The sequence below is a fragment of the Maylandia zebra genome, linkage group LG18 (assembly GCF_041146795.1).
Source record: "Maylandia zebra isolate NMK-2024a linkage group LG18, Mzebra_GT3a, whole genome shotgun sequence".
In the NCBI taxonomy this organism is placed as follows: domain Eukaryota; kingdom Metazoa; phylum Chordata; class Actinopteri; order Cichliformes; family Cichlidae; genus Maylandia; species Maylandia zebra.
The window spans coordinates 7,095,081-7,101,966 of record NC_135184.1 but is presented as its reverse complement, the minus strand read 5'-3'; the positions used below and the strand labels follow the sequence as shown (position 1 = coordinate 7,101,966).

At 40.5% G+C, this 6,886-nt stretch overlaps 1 long non-coding RNA gene across 2 annotated transcripts in view; it reads right to left on the bottom strand.

Moving 5' to 3' along the window:
- Positions 1-6,538, bottom strand: part of LOC101465699 (uncharacterized) — a 29,120-nt gene extending 22,582 nt beyond the window's left edge. For both annotated transcript variants that reach the window (XR_191563.4, XR_001167871.2), the window contains exon 1: positions 6,258-6,538. This is a non-coding gene — a long non-coding RNA (uncharacterized LOC101465699). The remainder of the gene's footprint in view (positions 1-6,257) is intronic.
- Between the last annotated feature and the right edge of the window lie 348 nt (positions 6,539-6,886).

The window sequence follows — 6,886 nt, the reverse complement described above, 5'->3', positions numbered from 1 at the left end:
ATGTGTCCTGGTTGCTACAAAGCCCTTTGGTCTCCATTCATCAGCAAGAACAGGACCAGACCGCATGAATCACACACACAGCCGAGAGCAGTTTGTGTTTACTGTGTGTGTGTTCATGAATGTAACATACTGTCTGTAGGCAGAGCACATGCACTTTGTCTCACCATTGCAAACGATACATAGCGACAGAGGCTTGTGTATACAATGTGCAGGTGCAGGGATTTTGTACACACACTTTCTGCTTTTAATCAGTCAAATAAACGCATACGAAAGAAAATCAGTGCATACCTCTCTCGTCTAATCACACGGCATCATCTTAAATACAGGAAGTACAGGATAGTTTGCACACTGAGTGTCAGCACTGTAGATGTTAAACAGAAAATAGTCATATTGTCCTTCAGTAAACAAAGGCTGGTAAACAAATAGGCAAGAGTGGGTTATTATTACCCAACAGCACACACTCATATATTACACACACACGCATTCACACAGATATAAAAGCAGGAGCAGTATTCATTACTGTGCCACATTAAAAGACAGCACAATGGAACATAAATGACTCTGCGCTCCAATAGCTTAATTGCTAATCTCTTCTTTTAGGACAGTGTTTATTTCATTAGCCTCGTTTGCGCTGATGCTATCTCCCTCCTAATTAACTTGTTTGGATTTAAATGTATTTTCCCTTCGTGCCAGGCAAGAAACAAACAAATGCAAGGACCACCGTGAAGCCTGGTACAATAGATGTGAAAAAATAAGGATAAAGAAAATATATAAATCACAGGTTTACATGGACTTTGCGCTGTATTAGAGATAATGATCATGAAAGAGTTAAAGTACTGGAAAAAGTCTATAAGTAACTAATATAGCCATTGGCTCATTTTGTAACTAATAGGAGAGTAATTAGCGTTTAAATATGTACTGCGCATAATTGGGAAATGGAGAAATATGACCCCATCTTTACACCTCAAGACTGGAGCTTTTCGATCTTAATATTGAAAGCGTTTTTTCCTCTCATGTTTCATATGTCTTCTCCTACTAGTAAATATCTTCTCCTTCTTTCATCTTTTTTAATGTAATTCTGTTAAACTTTCAGTAATCCTAGTCTTTGAAACTAATCAGGTCTTTCAAGATGAAATGCCCAACCTTCCTCACATCGCTGAGAGAGCTCATGAGACACAGCACCCAGAACTACAAATTAAATGCTCTGTGCGTAGGCTGTTCGAACAAATATAGTTACAAAATCTTAATCTAAGGCACAAATATCTTTGTGATCCATCCATCTGACTGGATCACGGCTGTATTCTCAGAAGCACAGTGCCCCGTGAACAGGTTGCCAGTTGATTATATGCCTAACACAGACAAAAAGGCAATCATTCAAGCTTCTCCTGCATCCAGTATTTAGAACGGCCAATTAACCTAAGATTCATGTCTGTGGACTGTGAGAGGAAGCCAGAGCATCTGGATTAAAAAAGGGCAGACAAGGGGAGAACATGCAAACAACAGGCAGGTTTGATCCCAAAACCAGTATCAGTATTTGCCATACTTTGACAAAGAGCAATTAGATAACTGTAACCAAACCTTAGCAATGGCCACAGTGCTTTTCTAGCCTTATTTCCAGCAGCTAAAAGAAAGAAATGCATTTTAAAATCATGGTGATTAAATGTAAATAGAGCTTCACTGTGTCAATTAAACAAAAGCTTTGTTCTTGTTCAAATTGTTAAAAAATTCCCAGCATCTGGTTCCCCGGGTGGCCCGCTACATCAGATGAAAACAGATGTCTGGAAGCCTTCACCGGTCCTCATTTGTTTTAATCTGCTACTTTGGTCTAAATCTATCACTGTGGTGCTCTGCAGCATGGCATTCTTTCATTGTGTCAGACTCTGACACTGCAGGCTAGTTTATCTTCACAGTTTGAGTTTGTGCTGCAATGTGGAGCAAAGAAAATAAATGTTTAGGGGAATGCGCTCAGACATGTGTGTGTTTGAGAAAGAACAATAGGTTGAGGGTGGTAGACAAGTCAAATGGTGGATCAAGGGAAAGCTTGAGGTGTACGCTTGCTATTTTGTGGCCATTCGCCCCCAAAAGTGATTTCTTTATCTCATTTCTCAGTGTTTAGAAGCCTGGAAAGGGAAGAAGGCTGGGGGAAAGGACGTGTAAGAAAGAAACAAAGACAGAAACGTTATTTCTGGTTTGTTTAATTACGTCAACGTGATTGACGGTCAAAGGAAAACGATTTCTTTATCTGGATCCTCAGTCCTGGGAAATAAGAGGGGACGGAGAATTAGAGGAGAAAGCAGAAGTGGGGCAACGAGAATGAAATGGAGTAAAACACTGTGTGCTTCGGGATGTGTGTTTTTCAGTCTACATGTACAAGGTATGTAAAGAAGTGCAGTGATAAAGAGGCCGCGAAGACAGCAAAGAGAAAAAGAGAGGGTGCGATTAGAGAGAGAAGAAACTCCAAACTATTGAACGGCGTATCTGGCTGTGTACACAGCCATCTGTACGCAGGGCCCTGAACCCATTTAAATTCAGGACGATTGCACTGTTTCTCAAATCCTTCAGAGCTGAATGCTTTTTGCACCCCGTCGAACAGGCTCAGAAGAGTAACACTGCGTCTGAAAATACGAACAGCAGCAGCACACGGAGGGCAGATCTCTTTGTCTGCTTAGAAAGGCAGCATTATCCACCAGGCAAGACACGTTTACACCGGGCGGCCTACAGGTTCTCACTTCGTGTTTTCATATCATTATTGATGGGGGCATTTTACGGTGTGGTGGTTTTTGTTCAAAATGCCCGGAAGGTCAGTCTAACAGCATGGCCGGTCAGCTAACATCAACCAGCTAACAGACATGGGTGAGGACAATAAAACATCACAACCGGCTCAGTTTTCAAGAGTGTGTATGTGATTGAATCTCTTGGGCATGAAGTGAATATTGGAGACTGACTGATCAGTTCCTAGAAGAGAAAGCTTAGGTTGTTGGTTCATCAGACATATGCAGTCTAAGCAGTCATGAGTCGGCTTTGTTGGACTATAAAAACAGGTCAAAAGCCAACACTTTGGTAACCACCCTACCCAGTAAAATGGTAATTCAGTGCAGTGGTGTGGTAAAACTTCCCCTGTCTATAACGCTGCTCCCACAGCAGCGTTATAGACAGGGTTAAGTTTTATTTCTGCCTCAAGCTTGTACTTGATCCCAATCAAAAGGGCACGTTGGCATCTAGACAGGTACAAGAGAGCCATTTGGGAGATACTTATTAATAAAAATACAAAACTGAAATGGAGAACTGTGTGTCACACCCCAAACAGGCAACCTGTTGCTTTTTGTACCTACTATTTTTTTGCCAAGATAAAATTATAATATTGGGCTACTGTGCCAATATTTACTTACTGGCACAGTGTCCCACTAATTTCATCTGACTGCTGCACTCAGGACAGTTGCAATCAATGTAATATATATACATAAATTAATTGATTAGTTTTGTTTATCTTGTGTCATGGTTTATAGTGTAATTAATATTTTACACAATTCATTATTATTTTCTCGTTCTTTCCTCATGTTTTTCTCTCTTCTGCATTTCCCTGCTTCCCTCTGTGTGTATTCCACATTCCTTTCAGTTACTTCCCATTCATATTACTTCCTTATGTGGCTTGCTGTGTTTTGAGTCCCTGTCTTGTTATCTAATTGAATATACCTGTGTCTTATTATATTTGGTAAGTGTGTCCCTTTCCTCAGTCTTAATGACCTTGTCGGGCTTTCCCCCTCCTACTCCTGTGTCTCCCACTGCTTCATTTTCTTGCTTCCTTCTGATTTTCTGTTTGAACTTTGGATTATTCTGCCATATTCTTACAGTACTTTTTTTTTTTTTTTTTTTTAAATCAAAAAGTCAGATTAAGGATGATTTTCCTTTTTACAACATACAGCCTTTTTGTGCCTTTGTTTTGGTCTGCTAAAGACAGCATCATTGTATACAAACAGGCATCTGCCCACTAACTTCCTCCATCAAATTAAGGCAGATGAAATATGGCTTTTCTTTTATGTCCTTTCTCCTTTGAGAATTCTCCAAAAGCTTTCAAAGTGATGCTTTAAGCAGACACACAAATGCACAAAAATACGCCAAATGATTCGTGTCATTATTTGTAGACCGACCATTTTCACTCTCTTATCTTCCCATACTTGCACTTGATAGGGACCTGTATGCAAGAGTCTCATACAGTCCAATAAAGTCAATAGAAATCCCTCCAAGTCACCATGAAACCCCCAACCCCCACCTGATTGATCTTCTTTCTATAGACGTCAGAATTAAATTGGCTAAAACTAATGACCATGTGAAGTCAGAAGTGGAAAGTGCGTTGGCTTGTAAACAGAAAGCATTGTGCTTCTGGTTGAACTCCCAGTTCACCATCACGATTCAGTACAACCTATGCATCTGTGCTAATGCTGGAACAATCCATCAAATCACTCCCCTCTATTGTTTTCTATGCAATTTCACAAACTCAAATTTCACTTGTGCTTGAACTTCTCCCTCTACACATTCAGCTGAAACATGTCATATAATGTAGCTCCTCTGTTTTTTACTTTTTTCCACCAAGTCCAGCTGCCGATAAGTGAAACTGCCACATCAGACTTTACATAAATGCACATCTAAAACTATAACCGTTTGCTGTTCCAGATTGACAGGTGTATTACATTAGATGAAAATACAACCCCATCTACTGCACGAGTACATAAATTCATAAACAATCATCCCTCACCCTCTCAGGATACCATGCAGCACTTAAATCAGTGCATCTCATCAGCACCCATTCCATCAACACTTTGGTTGCTGACACTCAAGGGCAGCCTTTAATTTCAGCCAGTGATGAATGAGCTGGTGGGACAGAGGGAGGGGGATGAACTCCAATCAAGGTGCTCCTATGGGACTGTTATCAATGGGGTACTTCCGGAAACATCTGCCACATGGCTATCTATCATCAGATGACCAGAGAAGCTGCAGTGGGGAATGATGGGCTCAGCTGTGAGGCTTGTGTGGCTGTTGGTAGAAGTGCACCTTTTGAGTTTTTCATCACTGTACTTTGTCATTACATGATCAAAATGATAGTGGGACAGGTTAGCACGCATTCTCCACCTGTAATAAATCAGTGATTTTCTGTAATGATAAGAGAATGTGGTGATGGATTTCTTGAAAGTGTCTCGGTATGCTGTACAACCACATCTTATCTGATCTACGCGGAGCATGGAAGTTATTCCAGGGAAGCGAACATCTTCAATAAAATTGAAACCTATCAGAGCTCTGAACAAAAATCTCATTTAAAATATGAAACACAAATTTGCAGAAATGCTGTGCTGTCGTCTTCAAGAGACGAGCTTTGAGCTGCGGGTGTCAGAAAGGACATTCTGTGTTTCCTTTAATCAGTGAACAAACAGAAACACTGTTGCTGGAAGCAAAGAGCAGAAAAAAAGTAGCTAAATTTAAAAAGTGTAACATTTCTTCCTTGTTTTATTTTAGGACGTGTTCTCTCGTTTTAAAAGAGGATTCTTCCAACATGCTAAGCCCTGTTGCTTCTGTAGTGTGTGTAGTTCAGAGTGATAAAGCCCATGGTGTTTGGTGTGATTACCCCAGATGCTGCCTGGCATGTGACTAATGACTTGCGATTCACCCTAGGTCAAGTCTGAGGCTTCTGCTTGAGCTTTGAAGCTTGTTTACCCTGCTGCTTAATGCCCATGAGACCTCTATGCTCCCCTCCGCTCCCTGCATACCTTCTAGACAAATTAAGTACCTGCACTAGAAAAGGATTTTTTTTTAAGAAAGAAAAGAAACAGTCTTTTGGTGCTCAAAGCAACAACAACCAAAAAAAAGAAAGCAAAAAAAAACACATTTGAAAAAGTCAGCAGCAATGTCTCTTTCCAGAAGTCATGACAGTGTTGTTGAAAATCCACAGAGCTTGTTGAGAAATGTTTCAGGCAGGAACTTTTTTTCTGTTAACTGTCTCCATCCTCCAACCAAGAAGCATGAAGCTAGCTAACGTTAACGTTGCCAAAAAGGGACACCATCAGTATTCTCATGCCATCGAGCAAAAGCCTCATCGGGGGTGGTGGATGCTTTTCTCTTTCAAGTGATGAAAACAAAAAGTTGCACATGAAGCTGCTTAGTACTTCACTTAGTTAAGACGTGTGGATTTCTTCATTCCTTTATGGCTTGATCTGGCATGATTTTGTCAAAAACACATTGCTGTCATTGGGTTTTACTGTACTCACATTGTTACACGGCCTGGTCCGTGCACAGGGAACTCACACCAAAACTGAAGCAGACTGTGTGGGGAGTGAGAAGGACCCAACTGCACACACGGAGGGAGACGGAACTAAGGATAAACAAAAAGCGAGCTGTGTATTATGGCTGATACATGAGTACAAAATAAAGCAACAGGGGCGAAAATAAACCTGAAACATAAACAGAAAAAACTAAACTGAGGTAACTATGTCAACGGACACGAACATGATTCTGAACAGGCACATGCGAGAAACTATGATACATGAAACATGACAGACAACCTGACAAAGACTGAATGAAAACACACAGACTAAATACACAGAAGGATAATGAGGCAAGTGGAAACACCTGGGGAGACACAGCTGACACAAATAAACATAATAGCGCCACAGGGGAAGAGTAATATATGCACATTGAACATAGAAACCTCAAGACTTTCAAAATAAAACAGGAAACATGGAGACACGTAGACATAATGACACAGACTAGACAAGATGACACACACGGACAAGAAATACATGACATACTGACACTGAAGACTAGAAAAGACTTGCATGAACTGCACCTTTAGTTTGAAATGTTCCTGCATGTTTCTTTTTTCAGAAATCATTGTGTG